At 42.9% G+C, this 21,680-nt stretch overlaps 1 long non-coding RNA gene across 2 annotated transcripts in view; it reads left to right on the top strand.

The window, feature by feature from the left end:
* Positions 1 to 21,680, top strand: part of LOC118021077 — a 36,550-nt gene that overhangs the window by 11,709 nt on the left and 3,161 nt on the right. Inside the window, exon 3 of one of the 2 annotated variants that reach the window (XR_004682088.1) lies at positions 21,506 to 21,551. This is a non-coding gene — a long non-coding RNA (uncharacterized LOC118021077). Of the gene's footprint in view, positions 1 to 15,881; positions 16,403 to 21,505; positions 21,552 to 21,680 lie in introns of those variants that run through there. The other variant, XR_004682089.1, reaches the window with a different exon arrangement.

Here is a 21,680-nt window from a genome sequence, read left to right as displayed (position 1 = left end):
GCTGAAGGCCACCTTCCCGATGTGTATTCATATGGTCATCTCTCTATACATGCAGCTGTCTGTTATCCCTCTTTCTCTGTGTCCAAGTTTCCTCTTCTTCTAGGGACACTGGTCATGTTAGGGCCACCCTAACAACCCCATTTAACTTAATTACTTCTTAAAAGACCTTATCTCCAAATACAGTCACATTCTGAGGTGCTGGGAGTTAGGACTTCAACATATGAATTTCAAGAGGATGCAATTCAACCCATAACATGCATATAATAAAAAATTTAATATCTTAACTATTTTTAAGTGTATAGTTAAGTGTTTTGTTTTATTTACATATTCATTATGGCTTGTGAGTCTCACTTGCTTTCTATAGTAAGAAGATATCCCAGGGCCAAATAAAATTTCTCAGGCTCATTCCTGCCTCATACTAGTAATCAGCCATTCCTATTAGTGGGGAAGGGTATTTAGGGACCACAGTCTAGATACTAGGAGTAATCATTGCTATTGGGTTGTCATCTTCAATGGATAATGCTATGATAATGCTATCTCTTTATATTTGAAGTGTATTTCTTGTAGATAGCAAATACTTGAAATTTGCTTTTTGTTCTAGTCTGATAATCTGTGCCTTTTAATTGGGGTGTTTAGACCATTTCCATTTAATGTGATCATCAATATGGTTGGTTTTAAATTTATCATCTTGTAAAGTGTATACTATTCCATGTGGGTTTTTTTGCTCCATTTTTGTATTTGCCCATCTTCTTTTGGACTGAGGATTTATTTTTCTTTTATGATTCCACTTTATCTCAACTATGCACTTATTAGTTTGACCTCTTTGTTTATTTTTTTCAGGTTGCTCTAGATTTTACAAATATGTGCCTTTAATTTATCACAGTCTACCTTCATTTGATATTATATCACTCCATGTTTAACATAAGAACTCAACTACAATCTAAATCCATTTCTGGCTGCCTATCCTTTCTTCTATCTTTCTCATAGGTTTTTCTTCTATATATGTTATAAACATCACAGTAAATTATCCTATTTTCTTTAACAGTGAACTATATTTATAATGAATTTTAAAATGAGAGGGAAGCATATGAAAACATGTTCAACATCATATGTCATAAGGGAAATGCAGATTAAAACAATAATGAAATACCACTACATACTTATTAGAATAGCTAAAATAAAAAAAAAAACAATACCAATTGCTGGTGAAGATGTGGTAGGGAAACCTAAACTGTAATTGACAAATTGCTGGAGGCTCAGTGTGGACAAATTTGAGAGTTAAGAACTCTAGGGAGCCCAGTATTAGGGGTTCCCATATTTTTGTGTATTTTACCTCCACCAGATTCTCACATTGAAAATAAGAAGTGGGGCACCTGGGTGGCTCAGTTGGCTAAGCATTTGCCTCTTTTTTTTTTTTTTTTAAGATTTTATTTATTTATTTGACAGAGAGAGACAATGCTAGAACAGGAACACAAAGGGAGTGGGAGAGGGAGAAGCAGGCCTCCCGCAGAGCAGGAGGCAGATGTGCTTAACGACTGAGCCACCCAGGCGCTCCTAAGCGTTTGACTCTTGATCTCAGCTCAGGTCTTGATCTCTGGGTCTTGATCTCAGGGTTGTGAGTTCAAGCCCCGCGTTGGGCTCCATGCTGGTTGTGGAGGCTACTTAAAAAAAAAAAAAAAGAAAAATTCCCTCATGCTTTTGGGGGTGTGTGTTGGGGGGTGGGGTGCCATTTTGAAATTTGCCCAGAATATTTTCTTCTCCTAACAAGGCCTGCCCTTAAGACAAACTATTTCACCAGAGCCTAACTGACCTGAGGAAAGGAAAATACTGAACTCTAGCCCCCTCTAGCCTTTCTGTCTCACCTAAAGGGAGGATGAAGAGATTGAGTAGCACTCATAAAGGTCACAGCCCAGGAGCGCAGGCTCACTAAAAGACTAAGATCTAATCATCATGCTTATAATATTTCCCCTGCCCCTCACAGCTCAAGCATCAGAACCAGACTCAGATATGGCAAGGATACTGGAATTATCAGACCAGAATTTAAAATAACTATGATTACTATGCTAAGGACTCTCATGGCAAAAATAGACAACATATAAAAACAAATAAGTAATGTAAGCAGAGAGATGGAAATTCTTTTTTTTTTTTTTAAAGATTTTATTTATTTATTTGACAGAGAGAGACAGCGAGAGAGGGAACACAAGCAGGGGGAGTGGGAGAGGGAGAAGCAGGCTCCCTGCAGAGCAGGGAGCCCGATGCGGTACTCAATCCCAGGACCCTGGGATCATGACCTGAGCAGAAGGCAGTCGCTTAACCAACTGAGCCACCCAGGCGCCCGAGAGATGGAAATTCTAAGAAACAATCAAAAAGAAATGCTAGAAATCAAAAACACCATTATGAAAATGAATGGCTTTGATAGAGTAGGTAGTACACTGGACACAGATTTGGAAAGAATTAGTGAGCTTGAAGATATAGTTCAATAGAAATGTCCAAAACCGAAATGCAAAGAGAAAAAATATTGAAAAAAAAAACAGAACCCAATATCCAAGAACCGTGGGACTATAACAAAAGGTGTAATGTACACATCAATGAAATACCAGAAGGAGAAAAAAGAAAGGAAGAGAAAAAAGAGCTGAAGCAGCAACTGAGAAGTCCCCAACATTAATAACAATGTATCCATATTGGCTCTCTTGGCCCTGCTCCAGCTAAGGATGGGCCAGAAATCCTAGGGAGTTAGACCCCCAACAATAGCCCTCCATCAGCAAATGGGTGGGAGCTGGAGGATAAGAACCCCAGCTTCCTCACTCCTTGGTTGGGACCCCATGAGGCATGTTCTATACTGTTTCCCAGAGTTCTTCTGTGGGATCCAGCCTCAATGCCCACAACAGGCCCCTGTTGTATCACATACCTTCTGTTGCCTTCCTTCCCTGTCTCACTTGCCCATTTCCAACAGGGCTTCCTGGGATCACTTCCCAAATAAAAGGCTCGCCCTGTAATCCTTGGCCACAAGATTGCTTTCAGAGGTACCCAAACTAGTACCTCTAGGTATATTCATTATGATGTATTACTTCTACGATAGAGGAAGATTTGAAAAAAGAATTGCCCCATCTATAAGGTGTTTTCAAGCATGAGCCTAAAGACAACATTTTAGCAGTGTATTTATATTATCTAAATAGCCAGTCATTTGATGTATTTGGAGAGCAGAGACTGGAAGAGTTACATGAGGTAGAGTTCTTTAAGTTGGATATTTGATATTTTGGTGCCAGGCCCACTGTAATGCAGGAGCAGGACAGGAAAACTTGCAATGTAGTTGTGGCCCCATTATCAATTGACCATGTGTCATGTTTTTTGTACCAAAAGAGTAGAGCAAATAAAACATTGTCCCTTTTATGCAAATAAATCAAGAGTATAAACTGCTTTGAGGTATTTGGAATTCAAGATATATTGTTATGCTATTTTTTGAACAGCTAGGTGAAGTTTACTTTGTATTTTTACTTGACATACATTCACATTGCTGAGTATTTTAGCGATGACCTTAAATGCTGGGTAAATATAAAATTTAAATATATTTTTAGATTATAAAGAAAGTGACTAAAACTCTGAATGAGAAAAAATTGTCTCACTGAATTTAAGACCAGCTAAATGTTTGTGAAGGAAAAAAGATTAGAAGAACATGTATTAAAATTATAAAGTAATTTGTATATAAATTGATAAGATAGGTTAGGGATTTTGTTGGTTTCTGTTTTTCAAAATTTTGTTTGTATGATTACATTATTTTCGTAATGAATACAATATTTTAGAAGAAAGTTCGCAGAAGCAAACAACACAAGATCTAATTAAAGAAGAGCTGCTTTAATATTCAGCTGTCTGCTTGCTTAATTTGAAACTTCCACAATAGGAAAAGAAGACTCAGAAAACAACTGTGCAAAATTTTGTCAGCCACTGGTTATTAAGCAGGGTCTCCTCATAGATTAAAGTGTATTTTTAATAAATTTTTAAATGACATGTAATATAAAAGCGCAAAAATTGGACATAAAGAGCTCAGTGAAATTTCAGTCAACTCACCTGTGTAACAATCGTCCTGTTGGAGAACTGGAACATCCCCAGTACCCCAGAATCCCACCTCATACCCCCTCCCAGCCATTACCACCCAGTCCTCCCCAAAGGCAACCATCAGCCTGATGTCTAATGTCATAGATTCGTTTGGCTGTTTCTGAAGTTTATGTAAATGGAAATTTACATTATGAATTCTTTTGTGTCCCGGTTCTTTTGTTCAGCATAGTTCGTGAGATTAACCATGTCATATGTATAAGTATAGCTCCTTCCCACAGTTTACGACTATACCACAATTTGTGTATTGTACCTTCTGGGTATTTGAGATGTATCCAGTTTGATGTTATTATTAATAATATTTGTATATTCTCGTGCATGTCTCTGGATGCACGTATAGATATGCAGTTCTATTAAGGAAATACCCAGGAATGGAGGAGTTCTAGATCATTGGGTAGGTGTTATGTTCAGTTTTAGTAAATATTCTCTGTTTTCTAAGGAGGTTATACCAATTTCCACCCCCACCAGCAGCGTGTGAAAGTTGTAGTTGGACCACGTTCTTTGTCAGTACTTGGTGTTTTCTAATTGTTGCCATTCTGGCGGGCAGGTGTGGTATCTCGTGGCAGTGTCAATTTGTCTTTCCTTCTTGACTAAGGAGATTAAGCACCTTTTTCCATCTTATTGACCATCTGTATATCTTAGGAAATGTCTGCTGAAGACTTTTGCTCGGTATTCTATCAAATTGTATCTTTTTCTTAATGATTTGTAGGAGTCATTTATATATTCTGGATGCCAGTCCTTTGTGGGTTATATATCCTGCAAATAGGTTCTCCTACTCTGTGATTGTCACTTCACTCTCTTCATGGTGAGTTTTGATAAACAAAATAAAATTTTTCTTTTTTTTTTTTTTAAAGATTTTATCTATTTATTTGACAGAGAGAGACACACAGAGAGAGGGAACACAAGCAGGGGGGGAGTTGGAGAGGGAGAAGCAGGCTTCCCGCAGAGCAGGGAGCCAGATGTGGGGCTTGATCCCAGGACCCTGGGACCATGACCTGAGCCGAAGGCAGGCGCTTAACGACTGAGCCACCCAGGCACCCCAAAATAAATTTTTTTTCTTAATGGTTAGTTCTTTGTGCGTCCTGTTTAAGAGATCTTTGCCTACCCTAAGATCATGAAGGTAGTTTCCTCTATTATCTTCTTGAAACTGTATTATTTAAATTTTCACATTTAATCTATCATGTACATGGAATATATGTTTGTGTTATGATGTGAAGTAAAGGTCAAGCTGCTTTTTTTTTTTTTTTTGAACGTAAGGATATTCACTGGACCCAGCATCATTTATTGATGACTGTCCTTTCTGCACTATTCTGCTTTGCCAGCACATAAAACAAGTGATTGGTTTTTTTGTTTGTTTGTTTTTTAAGATTTATTTTATTTTATTTTTCTGTCAGAGAGTGAGAGAGAGAGAGAGAACAGAGGGAGTGGCAGACAGGGGGAGAAGCAGGCTCCCTGCTGAGCAAGGAGCCCTATGTGGGTCTTGGTCCTGGAACCCTGGGATCATGACCTGAGCCAAAGGCAGACGCTTAACTGACTGAGCCACCCAGGTTTCCCTAAAACAAGTGATTGTATATATGTGAGACTGTTTCTGGATTTGGGCTCTCTATTCTGTGCCAATGAACTTCACAGATTTTTTAATTCATGAAAGACAGGGGGAGAAAGGGAAAGTTTAGGGGCATTCATTATAAATATATATAAATTATAAAATGTATTATTATCATTTTATTTGCTTTAATTTCAAAGTTGTCTGTTTTTCTTTTTAAAAACAAACATTCGGGCGCCTGGGTGGCTCAGTTGGTTAAGCGACTGCCTTCGGCTCAGGTCATGATCCTGGAGTCCCTGGATCGAGTCCCGCATCGGGCTCCCTGCTCGGCGGGGAGTCTGCTTTGCCCTCTGACCCTATCCCCTCTCATGTGTTCTCTCTCATTCTCTCTCTCTCAAAAAATATAAATAAATAAAATTAAAAAAATAAATAAATAAAAACAAACATTCAAAACCATCAGCCGCTTAATTTTTTTTTTTAGTTCTATAGATTATTATAGAGTAAGGGGTGCGGCGGTCAAATCCAGCAAGCCTCAAAATGATTCTCCACTGAGGTGCTTGGTACCAACTGTTTAAGGCAGTAAGCTTTGAGTATAATCTTTTAAAATTATTCCAACAAAGGTTAGAATGCTTTATTAGAAATGTATTTGTCTACAAAGCATTTTATATACAAATAATATTTAGATTCCAAAAACAGCTTACATTTCAGTTTAAATGTACTAGGATATGACATGTGGAATTCAACTTTGGTTAGTATCTTTGGAGGGAAGTATCAGCCCCTTTGTTTTGTTGTGTTTTGTTTCATATTGGTTTATTTAGGGGTTCCATTTTCACTCAATAGATTTTATGTACTTCTCATATGCTTCTTCACTCATTCATTCATCCAGTTCTGAAGGATGACTGAGTGTTATCTTGGTCAGCCAACCATCTTCATAACAAGATTTGAGGACAAGTCCTGGATTTTCTACAAGAGCTTCATTAATTTCAGTTACTGCTCCTGATAGAGACGAGAGTTCACCAGCAGCTTTCACACTTTCCAAAGCACCAAACTCATCTTGTTTGTTCCATTTTGTCCCAGCTTTAGGCAGACTACAGTAAACAACATCTGCACAAAGTTCCTGTGCAAAATTACTGATTCCCATTGTTCCAATATCATTTTCTGTTGTTATCCATTCGTGTTCGGCTGTGAATTTGAGCATGGAGAGCGGAGCCTGAGCGCAGTTTCGGTGGCCTGGCCCTCCTTCCCTCCCCTCCTCCCCTCCCCACCGGGGGCCACAGCTGCAGACAGGAGCGGCGGGCCGGGAACAGCAGGAGCAGCGGGGGCGGGGGCGGGGGGCAGGTGGCAGGCCACACGCTCCTTCACAGCTCCTAGCGCCATGTGCCCAGGGGTGGGAAGTATCAGCCACTTAATTTTACATTTTTTTTTCAAGTTTTTGAGTATGAAATATATATTTGTGGCTCAAATATTAACATGTATACGAAGTTATGCAAATGTTGACCCATTTATTTAATTTCCATCTACCCTAAGAGGTAACTAGTGCCATTAGTTTCTTATCTTTCTTTCAGATATTTTTAATGCATGTATAAGCTACCATGAAAATATATTTTTCACTTTTTTTACAATGATAGTATTTCTATACACTCCTCTGCACCTTGCTTTTTTATTTATTTTTATTTTTTTTAAAGATTTTATTTATTTATTTGAGAGAGAAAGAATGAGAGACAGAGAGCATGAGAGGGAAGAGGATCAGAGGGAGAAGCAGACTCCCTGCTGAGCAGGGAGGCCGATGCAGGACTCCATCCTGGGACTCCAGGATCATGACCTGAGCTGAAGGCAGTCGCTTAACCAACTGAGCCACCCAGGCGCCCCTGCACCTTGCTTTTTTAAACTTAATAACATATCTTAAACATTTTCCTGTAATAATGCAAAAGAGATTCCCTATCCTTCTTATGGCTGCATAGTGTTCTATTACATATATGTATCGTCATTTAATTAGCTTGGTGAGGGACATTTTGTTTGTTTTTAGTTTTTCGCTATTATAAATAATACTACAAAAAGTAATCTTATGTGAATGGCATTTTACCTGTGACTGTAATTGTGGGATAAATTTCCTGAAGTGGAAATGTGAAGTCGAGGGGTTTCCTTGACCAGATACTGACAGATTCCCTGAGACATTGTTCCAGTTCACACTCTCCCCACCAACGGATGAAGGTGCCTCTTTCTCAGGAACTGTGCTAGCATCTCATAACCTCGTAATTCCAAGACAGGGCACAGAGTCCTCCAATCCAAGTCCACACTGATTAATTCAGAGGAGAGGTCACAAGCTGGGTCAAAGGAGAGCATCCATGGGCTTTTCGCTAAAGAGAGCAGAAATGAAGTCCTTTCTTTTCTCTGAGATTGTACGGTATAAGAATCAAACAAGTCGGGAGCTGCCAGAGTAGCCTTCTCTGCTACCAGGGGTAAGAGCTGCCTGGGAATCCTCCAGTCCAGGGGAAAGCAGGGCCGAGAAATGGAGAATGATGTGAAGGAGCGCCTGAATCCAATCTTGCCTAAATCCAAGAGGTTATGTGTGTCAAGAACAACTTCATCATTTGCTCCTTCTCTTTCTCTCTTTCCTCCTCCTCCTCCTTTTTTCCTCTTCTTCACTTACTCTAATTTTAGGGGTTTTTTTCCCTACAACTCACAGTCTAAAGAGACTCAACTAACACAACTCCCCACTTTCAAGTTCTTAAAATAATTTAACGTTTTGGTTTACCAAACAAGATGCTCTATGTTCTTCTTCAACTTCATTCAACTCTTATTCAGTTGTGGTTTTCTGGGATCTAATTCTTGTTTAATTAATGAGTCATCCAGCATTGAACATCATACCTGCAAGGCCCCATTGTAGGGACTGTGGGAGATACAGTCCTTTCCCTTGAAGTGCTAAGGCCCTGGGGAGAGAGCCAGACATTTACACAGAGAAAGGGGATCAGCACCATCAGGAAGATCACTAAATGCCTGACCTAGTGAACAGGAAGCCAGACAGAAAAGGTAGTCAGAAAAGACTTCACGTAGAAGACAAGACTTTTTAGTATTTTAGATAGTACATTGACATGGTCCAACATTCAGAAGGTACATGTAATGTACAGTTTGTAGCTTAACCATGTTTAAGTGCACAGCTCAGTGGCATTGAGTCCATTCATGTGCTATGTTACTGTCACCACCATCCAGACCCAGAACTCTTCACGTTGCACAACTGAGACTGTCCCCTTTAAACGCTAACTCCTCCTCCCCTCTCCCCACCAGGCCTTGGCAACTACCATTCTACTTTCTGTTTCTATGAATGTGACCACTCTAAGTACCTCATAGAAGTGGAATCATACAGTATGTATCCTTTTGTGACTGACTTATTTTACTAAGCATAATATCCTTAAGGTTCATCCATGTTGTAGTATGTGTCAGAATGTTCTTTTTATTTATTTTTCCTTTTTATTTAAGAGGGGGAGGGGCAGAGGGAGAGAGAGAGGGAGAAGCTCAAGCAGGCTCCATGCCCAGTGTGGAGCCCGACACGGGGCTCAATCTCAGGACTCTGGGATTATGACCTGAGCAGAAATCCAGAGTTGGATGCTCAACCGACTGAACCACCCAGGCACCCAAATATTCTCCCTTTTTAAGCTGCATAATATTCCACTCTATGTATATACCGCATTTTGTTTATCTGTTTGGGTTTTTGAGAGTTCTTACTCTCCTGCTGTCCCACTCCTTCATAATTTGTACCATCAAGCAGTTTTCTAGAAGGTCAAGGCCTTACATGACTCTTCTTTATTGGGCAGAAGGACCTACTAGTATGACTGTCTTTTCCCAGAGACTACAAGGAGCTGACCTCCAACACCTCCAGTGGCCAGAGGCATCCTCTCTTAGTTAACTTGGCTTCTTCAAAGAAACACTTCCTTTCAAAGCCCTTCGGGACTTCAGTCCTCTCAGCCCAGAAGTCCTCTGGGACCTGAGCTCCCTGTGCTGACCCAGAACCCATTAGCGTCCTGCTGAGCAGCTTCTGGCAAAGGCCCTCTGAGTGGGATTTTCTTCATATCCTTGGCAGGGAGCTTCAGGAAGTGCTGCCCGTTTTCACCCTGCCCCACTGATCGGGTGCCTGAGGCCTGCCGTTCTGGGGGGAGGGGGCGGTCCACCCTCAGCTATATCCTTTCAGATGCTTTATCTTCCAGGCACCTGGGACCTTTTGTGTTACCCAGGGCCTTTGCTCAGTCTTTCACAGGAAAAGACTGGGGCCACTCAGTCTCCTTCATTCTTTCTTTTTCCATTGCTTTTTTACCTTCTTAAAAAAACAGATGGACAATTGTACTGTAAGAGAATACCCTTGTTCTTCGGAAATATACTCACGTGATACACTTGGTGAAAACACCAGGATGCTGACAGGCTGTGGGCAAGCCCAGGTCCTGGGGACTTAGGGGTAAAGGAGCATAGTGCCTCCAGTTTACAGAGGAATCAGAAAAAAATGCATCAATATAAACATATAAGGAAAAAGGATGATAAAGCAAATGGGGTAAAGTGTAACAATTGGTGAATCTGGTGCTATGCGTTGAATATTGTGTACTCTGAAATTCATGTGTTGAAACTCGAATCCCTAATGGATGGTATTTGGAGGCAAGGCCTTTGGCAGGTGATGAGGTCCCAAGAATAATAATAGGTGGAGTCCCCGTGAATGGGATTAGTGCCCTTAGAGATCCTAGAGAGCTCCCTCACCCTTCCACCATGTGAAGACCCAGAGAAAAGATAGTCTACGAATGAGGAAGTGGTCTCTGGCCAGACACCGAATCTGTTGGCACCTTGATTTTGGATTTCCCAGTCTTCAGAACTATAAGAAATAAATTTCTGTTTTTCTAAACCACTCAGTCTGGGGCGCCTGGGTGGCTCAGTCAGTTAAGTGTCTGACTCTTGATTTTAGCTTACTTATGATCTCAGTGTCGTGGGATTGAGCCCAGTCGGGCTTTGCGCTCAGCCGGGAGTCTGCTTGTCCTTCTCCCTCTGCTCCTCCCCCCGCTCATGCTCTCTCTCTCTCAAATAAATAAACAAAATCTTAAAAATATATACAAATCTTAAAAAAAAATATATATATATATACACCACTCAGTCCATGGTATTCTGTTATAGCAGCCCAGACAAAGAGGAAAATTCTAAACAGCAGATTATCTGATACGTTTATATGAAAATTGGATTGAAAGGCTCTTGGAGGGTGTGTGCCAAGAAAACAAATTAAATGAAAAACCAAGGTAGATATTAACTGTGGGGTGGGGGGAGGAATTGTACATACAATGAAATGAAAGCACAGTAAATCAATAGGCTCAGCATTCAGTTGCTGCAGGTGTTTACTGAAAGCCTTCTATGTGCCAGGCATGTTCTTAGGCCCTGGGGGACACAGTGGTTAACAAAGTCCCTTCCCCCAACAAATATAAAATCAGGATTTACATCAATAAGTATATAATATAATGCCAAGGTGTGTGTGTGTGTGTGTATCTGGTAAGTCGGTGAAGAAAAGTAAAGCTAGGAAACAGATGGAGGGGGAGGATAATCTGGAAAGACTTCTCTCATGAGGTGATATTTGGGTGGATCCATGAATGATATAAGAAGGATTTCAGGCAAACATCAGGGAGGAGAGTATTCTGATAGCTGGGAGAACAAGTGTAAAGGCCCTGGGGTAGGAGTACACTCAGCGTGGTCCCATGTTGGAGGAACTAGGGAGGCCACTGATGCTGGAGAGGAGTGATGGAGAGGGAGACAGGCAGGGGAAGAGGGAGCCCAGCTCCTGTAGGTTTTTTTAGGGCCTGGCAAAGACTGGAATGATTCATAATCATAATGAAGTACACACTGAATTCTGATCTTACTGAAACTTGTGGTCAGAGCACGGAGGTAGTGCAAAAATGTCTCCTCATCTACTGTAACAAAGTCAACAGAAAACATCTGAAGTTGGTAACAAGAAATAGGAGAACAAGCATATTATGTGGAAACCAGAGGAAATAGCTAAAAGAGTTGACCATGGTTGCTTCTGGAAAGGAGCCTGTTGAATGGCAAGAGCGAGCCATGGCAAAGGAGCCATTGCTGATTGTTACGAGCATTTTAATATCACGTAATTTTTAAGACCGTATGCCCATGTTGCTCTGACAAAACCGAAAAAAACAAAACAGGAAACAAAAACCAGAGCGGTGACCTCCCGTGTCCTAGTTTCACGGGCGATGGCAGGGATGACCTTCTGTGATTGCCCCCCGCAGCCTCGTTCAGCTGCGTGGAAAGCCCCCGCAAAGGCTGCTGCCACCGCCCGGTGCCATCAGCAGGTGCGCGAAGCAGATCTCTCTCGGGAAGCGCTCTCCGGGCCAGCCCCGCTGCTTTGACTCTTGCTCACCAGGCAAGCTTGGCTCCCAGAACAAACTCAGCCCAGCGATAAGCAGCAGCCCGGGATGCGGCAGGCTGGGGGCTAGGATAAGGGATGGGACGAGGTTTGAACTTCAAACCAAACCGACCAAGGCCTTCTTGCTTCGCTTCACAATGCCCTGGGCCGTGTTCAGTGGCAGAAGTTATGCGAAAAGGGAACTTACGTTCACTGAGTGTTCACTGTGCTTTAGTTTATGTGCTGGAGGCTTTATATACATTTTCTTTACTCCTCACAAACAGCCCTGTGGGTTTAATGCTGCTAAACCGGATACTTAAAAAGGGTTCAGATGGTAAATGTTATATGTATTTTACCATAATTTAAAAAGAACAGCGACAACCTTGTGTGGAAGGTATTATTTCTAGTTTCCAGAAGAGGAAACAGAGGCTCAAGAAATTAAATACCTTGTTCCAGCTGCCCCGCCAGTAGGTGTCTGAGGCAGGTACATCGGGCTCGGATGGCTTTCTGTGCTGTTGTGGGGCGGGGGGGTCTCCGTGATAAGGCAAATGCTAAATGAAATGGAAGGAATGAGAGCGAGGAGGAAAGTGTAGTCTTTCTTTAGAGTCTCACAATTTTGTCCGCTTCCAGGTTGGTACTCCTCCCCAGAGGAGTGAGCGAGTGCTGGGGTAAGGTGTACTGATGAACATCCCCCCGCCCCCGCCCGCAGCAGCTCTGGGAGAGGGGCTCCATCAGTCCGCTTCGCACCCCTGAAGGCCATGCGGGGGAGGGTCTGCAAATGTTTGCAGCAAATGAACTTGCAGCTCTGAGACTTCTCAGATACTCCATGGGAGGCTCCTTTCACTTGATTTCAGGTTCTGAAGTAGCTGAATTTTTAGATGATGCAAATCCGGTTCTTTCCCTGCAGGAGTTGGAGGAAATGACAAGTGCTTGGTAGAGGGCAAAGAGAGCATCAGCATATCATTAAAATGCAGTTGGGAGAGTAGAGTTGGAGGGGGGCTTAAGAGGGCAGGTGAAGGGGTGAAGAATAATTAGGATAGTAACACCATCAAACACTTCTGCAAAGCATGCTGTATTTGCAGGCACTGTTCTAAGCACTTTCTGTGTATTCATTTCATTCTCATAACCATGCTATGAGGTTATTATCAGTTAGCTAAAGAGTACACAGTTTATAAAGCATTGGATGATCCTATATGCCAATTTCTACCTAAGAAAAGTATTATTTATAATAGACAAAAACTAGAAACCACCTGAATGTCCAACAACAGGGAATATTCAAGCCATGGAATTTATGTAGACAGAATGTCATCTCACTACCTCCTTTAATCTTTACAACAATGCCATAAGAGAGGTCCTAGTAGGAGCCCATTTTACAGGTATGGAGACTGAGGCTCAGAAACCTTATAAGGTTAGATTTGAAAGTAGATTTGAAAAAAAGAAACAAAGGGGAGCCTGGGTGGCTCAGTCTGTTTAGTGGCTGCCTTCAGCTCAGGTCATGATCCCAGGGTCCTGGGGTCTAGCCCCGCATCGGGCTCCCTGCTTGGCCGGGAGTCTGCTTCCTCTCCCTCTGCCTCTCCCCCTTCTTGTGCTCTCTCTCTCTCAAGTAAATAAATAAAATCTTTAAAAATAAATAAATAAAAAGAAAGAAAGAAAATAGATTTGGAACCCAGCCCCATTTAACTTTGGGACCCAAGCTCTTACCTACTATGTTATCCTTCCTCGAAGACTGGAAGATAAAAAGTATTGCACAAAACTGCCATTCACCAGGATTATAGTCATATAAAACCTGAGGCTGTGGGCAAATGCCAACCATGACTACAATATATGAACTAGGTAAGGGGGTAATTTGAGCGAAGTGAGTAAAGTTGTTCTGAGTAAGATCCTCAAAGGATGCCCAGGACTGGGCATTCTTTCCCCCGCTTTCCCTGGCAACAGCCCCGTTTAACTCTCATCATGCTGTGTGCCACTTTGAGCATCAGGGCCTTGGTGTCCTGGGTTCCAAAGGGAGAGACGGGGCAGAAAATAGAACTTTTCCTTTCCCGGGTTCCCCTGGGACCTGCAGACCTGCCCTGATACACCCTTTGCTGAAGTCACACCTGCTTGGAGCAGAAGACTGTGGCCAGGGTGTCTCTGAGGCTGGCCTCTCGGTTGCGTTCCATGCCTTTGGGAGCCTGGGACTCCACTCACGTGGCCTCCTCTCTGTCATGGACCCCTGTGTCCTTCTGTGCACCATCAGTGGTCCAGGGTGCCTTAGGTGACACTGGGCTCCTTTGACACAAAACAGCCACTCACCCAGAGCTTGTTAGCATAGCTGAGTCTACACACGACCTCAGAGGGGAGACGAGAGGTTTGCCTGGAGGCCACACAGTGTCATCTTTCTTACCAAGCCTGGCTTCCTGCCACCTCTCTGGCTCTTCTCCATGTCTTTCTCGGGTCCCCTTGACTCTTCCCTTCTGACTGGTCTCCTCTCAACAGAAGCCCAGGCAGGAACTCCTCCCTCTGCTTCATGCAGAGCCCCTTGCTCTCCTCTCCCTGTCAGCTCCACTCCCACAGGTCACGCTAACCCCCAGGAGATTCGGCAAAGGTTTTTTTTCCTCAAAAGACACCTCCTTTCTTAAGAGGAATTCTAGTGACAACTGTTCAGGGGGGAAAAAAAATTAAGCCTTTTACATTTTCAGTCATCTGAGGTCAGCTTACTCAGAAACACCCTGGAACAGAGATCTGTGTGCAGGAGGCTTCCAGGGACATGCTCTCAGAACAACCCCTGTAAGGAACAGGGGAAGCAGGACTGACCAGAGGGAGAAGTGAAGCTTCCATGCACTTGCAGTGAGTCTTTACCCAATCCCACAGAAAGTTCTGGAGCTGGAATGGCCCCTTGGAATTATGCCACTGAGCCAAGGGGGTCAGGCCTTCGTACTCTGCTTTCCACACACACATTGACTGGTCATTCACTGTGTGTCAGACAGCCCCTTGGCTGAGGACCAGTCCAGGTAGGGACAGAGCAGGCCAACTCCCAGCAGCTGGGGGTGTGGGCACCTCCCTCCTAAAGATGGGATGTGGATGGCCCACCACAGCAGCCGCTATAGTAATAATAATTTTTAAAAGGTGTGAAACAATCTCAGTGCCTATCTATTGGGGTTTTGATAAATGAATAATGGTACATCCACACCAAAGAATACTACGCAATTGTTAAAACTTTGTTTACTAACATAGAGTGGTAGTCAGGATATATTCTTAAGCGAAGAAAAGCGAGTTGCAAAATAGAACTACCTCATGACTCCTTTTTTATGTTTAATAAGTAAATAAATAGTCTAAAAGTAGTCCAGAGTTTTAGTACTACCTCTGGAGAGGTGATTATACCAAAAAATTAACAATAAATATTTATTATAATAATCTTGAGAGTAAAACTTTTTTTAAAAAGTGTTTTATTATTATTTTTTAAAGGTTTATTTATTTATTTGAGGGGGGAGGGGCAGAGGGAGAGGGAGGAGGAGCCCCAAACAGACTCCCCACTGAGCGCGGAGCCTGACTCGGGGCTCAATCCCACAACCCCGAGATCATGACCTGAGCCAAAATCAAGAGTCAGCCGCTTAACCAACTGCACCACCCAGGCGGCCCTGAAAGGTTTTATTTTTAAGTAATCTCCACACCGAGCATGGGGCTCGAACTCATAACCCCAAGATCAAGAGTCACATTCTCCACAACTGAGCCCGCCAGACGCCCCAAGAGTAAAACTTTTCTGGGGGAAAAAAAAAAAGTCCTAGCCAATTAAAAGCAGGTAGCTGTTGATGAAATATAAGTGAAGGAAGTGATTTTCTTGCTGCTGACTGGAATTTCTCTCCCCCTCAGTTTTCTGTAAGAAATGGCATCTGTCCCCACTTCCTGCCTCAACTTGTGCGGCGGCCCGCACAGCTCATGTTGAGCAGCTCTCACATCCCCTTTGGACGCAGAGGTGGCTGCGAGCACCTAATGAGGAGGCTGTTGGCTTCGTGTCCAGGGTGGAAGGAACAGGAGGAGCTGGGGTTGCCCAAATTCCACAAAGCCATGTGACAAATTCCCAGGCTGCAACAGCTGCCAGTGTCCCTCGTGTCAGGGATCCTGGGCCGCTCCCCTCTCACCCGCCGTCCTTGTCATCATCATCGGCACAGTACCAGTGACCACTTACCGAGACTTTACCATGTGCCAGGCGATACACTTTATATTCAGTCCCTCGTTTCTTCCTTACAACAATCTTCTCTATGATCATCTTGGTTTACAGACAAGAAGTCTTTGCCCAGCTTTGCGAATCTACTGCAAACCACTGAACTGAGCACCTTAAGCGGGTGACTTTTGTGGTGTGTGACTTCTACGTTCATAAAGCTGCTTTTAAAAAAGAGAAAACTGGGGCGCCTGGGTGGTTCAGTCAGTTGAGCATTTGACTCTTGGTTTCGGCTCAGGTCATGATCTCAGGGTCGTGGGCTCGAGCCCCCCATCGGGCTCCGTGCTGAGCATGGAGTCTGCTTGAGTCTCTCTCTCTCTCTCCCTCTGCCCCTTTCCCCTTTCCCTCTCAAAATGATAATAATAATAATAAAATAAAAAAGAGAAAACTAAAGTCCATATAGGCATATAGGTTAGATAACTTGCCCGAGATCACCGAGGTACAAAGTGGCAGCACAGCGTTAGCAAGAAGGAGGCAGACAGTGGAATCTGTGCAGTGTCCGTTACACCAGAGCCTCCTGACTGCATGAGGCGACCGTGGGGGTTCAGTGTCACTGACTACCCCAGTCCATGGGCACGATGGGTCTGCAGTGGGCAAGCCACCTGGGCAGTCCCTTCTGGCTGTGAGCAGCGGCACCTGGTCTCCTTGGAGAGCGGCTGTAACAGCGTGGGGTGCAGAGGGGCTAGTATGAGAGGGATAAAAAGGAGTGACATCCGTCACTGGATGCCCCATGCCCCAAATGCGCCAACTCTGCACGAGGTGGAGCAGGGGCCCAAGGAAGTGCTGGGGTTTATGTCTCGAATGTCCTGGGAGCCCTGGCAGTCAGCTCAGGCTAGAGAATGGGATGCGGGGAGGGGGCGGCTGCTGGAGGGGCTGCATCGGGCTGGGTCCCAGATCTCTGTCGTCCCCCCTGCTGGAATCTGTCCTTCTGCGGCCCGTGTGCCTTTGGAGCTGTGGCCAAGCCCGGGGCGTGGGGACTGCTCTAACAACACGTGCCTGTTCTGCTAACTAGACCATCAGCATTATCTTGAAATAGTTGGTGTGAAAAAGTTGGATGGGTTTGAAATCCTTTGCCTTATCACAAAAAATTTCCATAGGAGCTGTTAAACTCTTTAAAGATAATTTCAACTGCTGTAAAAATTTGAAGGGTGAAAAAAACACTTTAAAATTTTTTTATCTCCTCCTCGGGCAAAATTTCTCATTGATGGTGATAACCAAAAACTTGAATAGATCATTATTTTAAAATCTCCCTTGGCAATTACTTATTGCCATTGTGAGACATATAAAAAAGGTTTAAAAGAATTATGCCCGGGCTATATTTACTATCCCACTACAGAGTAGCGCTGGGCCGTCAGGCAGCCACTGCCCATGTGTGGCCACTGAGCACTTGAACTGTGCCTGGTCCAAATGGAGATGTGTTGTATTTCACTTACAAGTGAAAATACACGCTAGACTTAGTAAGAAAACAAGAATGTAAAAGAAAAAGAAAAAAGAATGTAAAATATCTCATTATTAATGTAATTATTTAATATCTCATTATTTAATTTTATATTGATGACATATTGAAATCATAATATTGTGGATATATGAGGTTAAATAAATATACTATAAAATTTTTTTTAAAGTATGTTCATGGAAACAAGCTCAAGTTTCTCATTAAAAATTTGAAGATATTTTATTTGGAAAATTTTATACAAATTCAGTATTTAATATGTTCTCTAATGACTTTATATTTTATTTTTATACTTCTTAATATAAAGAAAACATAATTACTTTTTCCATCAAGCCCCACACAGATGTCCCCCAATCCCTTCCAATTCGCTTGAGCGTGCCATAATAACGTGGATGTTTCCTGCGAGTGTGATGGCATGAAATTGTTTCAAAGAAGGTATTTTTGAGCATCTATATTGTTCAGAAAGATATTTTTGAATATCGTTAAGGCTTATAAAAGGCATTTTTGTGCATCTCTCCATGCCAGGCACCATGCTGGCTTCTGGGGATGCACAGCTGTACATATGCTATCGTGTATTAATATCTATAGTGATAATTATGGGAGGGACATCGTTGTCGTCCCACTAAGGAAAGAAACACCTGGCAAGGAGCTCCCAGTGACCTTCTCTGTTGGCTGCAGAGTTCATGGACATCTTAGTGAGGCCCAGACCAGCCACAGAGCAGTGAGCCCGGAGGCCTCCGTCTGAACAGAGTGACAAGGAAGGGGGGGCGGGCTTTGCTTTTTGGAGCTTTACGTTGAAGTAGAGCCCCTGGCGGAGCCCCTTATGGCGTGTTTCCGCTGCGTGAGGCTTTCTCTCTGTCCTCCTTTAAACTCCGGGAGCCCTGCCTCAGCTGCAGAGCATCTGTGCGCAGCTTTCCTCTAATCAGATGCCTGAGGCGATGCATGTCCCGAAGTCAGAGGCCAGGCTACCCGGGTGCTTGTAAACTCGGTTATTTTTTACATGTGTGACTTTGGCAAACCATTTAGTTCTCGTTACGGGCTAGCCTAATGCCAAGGCTGACTTTCTGTTTCCAGCTTGGCCCCCTGGGTGGCATCTTGCATTCTTCGTAAATGGCCTCTGCAATACAGGAAGCCACCCCATGCCCCTCACTTGCATAATTTGAGATGCTAGCATTTTCTTAGCTCTTCCGAAGTGGAGCCCAGGAGACTATCCATCTGGAAAATCACGAGAGAGCACTGAAGGTGACGGAAATCAACATTAGATCCCAGACTATGGAGTCACTTCCTGGAAAAGCAAAGAAACAGTATGGCATCTGTTCAGATGAATATTACTTTCTCAAATTCTGTGTGGTCTTGGGCCTGCTCTGTGATGTCACTTTGTCATAACTTTCTCCATCTTTGCCCCGAAATACCCATGTAATTGCACCTAGAGCGACTGGTATACAAGTGAAGGTATTGGCACACACATTGTCATAAAAACTTTGTATATGTATGGATGTGCAGGGGAAGCCATGTGCTTAATTATAAGAAGTGTTGTCCTTTATCCATGTTTAAAAAGGAAGGAATTTGATCCAAGGCAAACCATCTAATGTAACTAGCCAAGGAAAAAGCTTTCAGGACTTTCAGATGTTAACTGTTTCTTCTGACTAGGAAATGCTATAAAGCTCAAGTTAGTTAGGAATGACTTATATACTTTGCGTTTCAAACACCTAAGAGATGCTTTTCAGTTATTTGTATTGTCGTGTTCTTTTATTTTTTTAAGATTTTATTTTTAAGTAATCTCTACACCCCATGTGGGGCTCAAACTCACAACCCTGAGATCGAGAGTCACATACTCCACCGACTGAGCCAGCCATATTCTCTCTTTTTTTTTTTGAGCGAGAGAGAGAGAGAGAGAGAGAGAGCAAGCAGGGAGGGGCAGAGGGAGAAGGAGAGAGAATCTTAAATAGACCCTCCGCTGAGCATGGAGTCCAACATGGAGCTCGATCTCACAATCCCGAGATCATGACCTGAGCTGAAATCAAGAGTCAGATGCTTAACCGACTGAGCCACCCAGGCTCTCCATCATATTCTTAATTGAATGATTTGAATGACTACATCCAATTCTGCACCTATACCCTCTGGTATTGCTTTTTAACCTTCCTGGAAATCACTTTCTGAAAAATAAAGACATATTCAGATCTGAAAAAAGGAAAAATGTGTTGTGTTGACATGACAGGGGTCATGGGTATTTCTTACTGTTAAATTGTTTAAATATATTTTTAAAGATTTTATTTTTTAAGTAACCTCTACACCTAATGTGGGGCTCGAACTCACAACCCAGAGATCAAGGGCCACATGTTCCACTAGCTGAGCCAGCAAGGCGCCGCAGATTTTTTGAATATTAAATAAACATTTAAACTTTTAAAAGCTGTCCAATTAAAGGGGAAAACTGATAAAGCTCTTTGAAGAAAGCCTGTTAAAAGAATTTCAGCCATTTAAATGTCCAACAATAGGGGAAGGCCGAAGTAAATCACAGTAATAACGAGTTACCACTTACTGTACACTTTACTCTGTACCAGGTACTACGCTAAGTGTTTTATATGCACTATTTCATTTTTTTTTAAATGCTCTAAAAACTCAGCAGGAGAGGCCTATTGTCATCATCATTTTCATTTTATCGATGAGAAAACTATAGCAGAAAGACACAGTAAGCCACTCAGCAAAGACCACATGGCTGGTTAGTAGCAGAGCTAGGATTTGAACCCAAGACTGTTGGGTCCTACAACCAACTGGCAACCACTAGGTTGCCAGACAACCCACTGTCCCACAACTGTGGCAAGCTTTCACACCAAGCACACTATTGGTGGGGCTGTCATGATTAGACCCTTCTAAAAGGGAGGCGATTTCCAGCATCTCTCACAGCGTTAGGATGCACATCCCGTTTGTCACACAATTATACTTCTATGATACCATCTAGGAGAAATGCTCATGCAGAAAGACTATTGTACAAGTGATCGAACCATCGTAAATATCTGCTAGCGGGAACCGCAAAGTAAATTATGGTACTTCTATAGGTGAACTATTTGGGCAGCTTTCTTAAAATGCAGCAGACCCCTATGTACCAGTAAGGAAATGTCTCCAAGCTACGCTGTGACATGAAAAGGCTAGTTGTGGGACCATTAGTTAAAAAGCTGTTTTGAATGCGTGTAGAGAAAGGTCTGCAAGGATAGAAACTAAACTGTTAAAAGTGGTTTACCTCTGAGGCATGGGGGGAGAAAGGAGGAGGGAAGGGAAAATTTTACCTTGTCCTTTATATATTTCTGAATTGTTCTAATTCTTTATGGCAAGTGTGTGTTACTTCTGTAATTAAAAAAAGCTAATATGGAAAAAATGCTCATGTTTTCAACCAAGTTTTAATGATACGGGAAAAATATTGTAACGTGAAAAAAAATCGGAGCATGAAATTATGTATACAAGTATGATCTCAGCTGCAGAAAAATGCATTTAAAATCTGGAAAGGAAATATATCAAAACGTTAATAGGCACTGCCTTTGGGTGGCAGGATTATAGGTGGCTTTTTTTTTTTCTGCCTTACTTTTCTATACTGTCTCAGTGTGCCTTATTATTTTTTATAATTAGAAAAAAAAAAACAAAACATTAAGCAGGTCTGCCAAAGGTGCGTGACGGGTTGTAAAACTGAAGCAGCCGCTGCCCAGACCCTCTGGCGTGAGGCTCCCCGATTCCTGACTCGCGGAGGAAAATGTCCTGCTTGCGGAGGGGGCAGATGAGGAGCGAAGACGGGCTTTCTTCTGATTTTCTGATGATCTGATTATGTTGCAGGAGGAAAAGGGAGAGTCTCCTGGCAGAGAGGGTGAGACCCCTGAAGGTGAGGTTTCCGATCCTGAAGGTCAGGGCCAGGCTTTGCGGGGAAGGTGGGATCACTGTGGCTGTAAGAGTGGGTGCCGTCCAAGCGGGGTGACCGGGCGCAGGGGTTGGAGGGAAGGCGGGCGCCACC

The sequence above is a fragment of the Mirounga leonina genome, unplaced genomic scaffold (genome assembly GCF_011800145.1).
Source record: "Mirounga leonina isolate KUSES-001 unplaced genomic scaffold, KU_Mleo_1.0 Mir_174, whole genome shotgun sequence".
NCBI classification, from domain to species: Eukaryota; Metazoa; Chordata; class Mammalia; order Carnivora; family Phocidae; genus Mirounga; species Mirounga leonina.
Note: the sequence above shows the minus strand (reverse complement) of the source record. Positions and strands in the feature narration are given on the sequence as shown.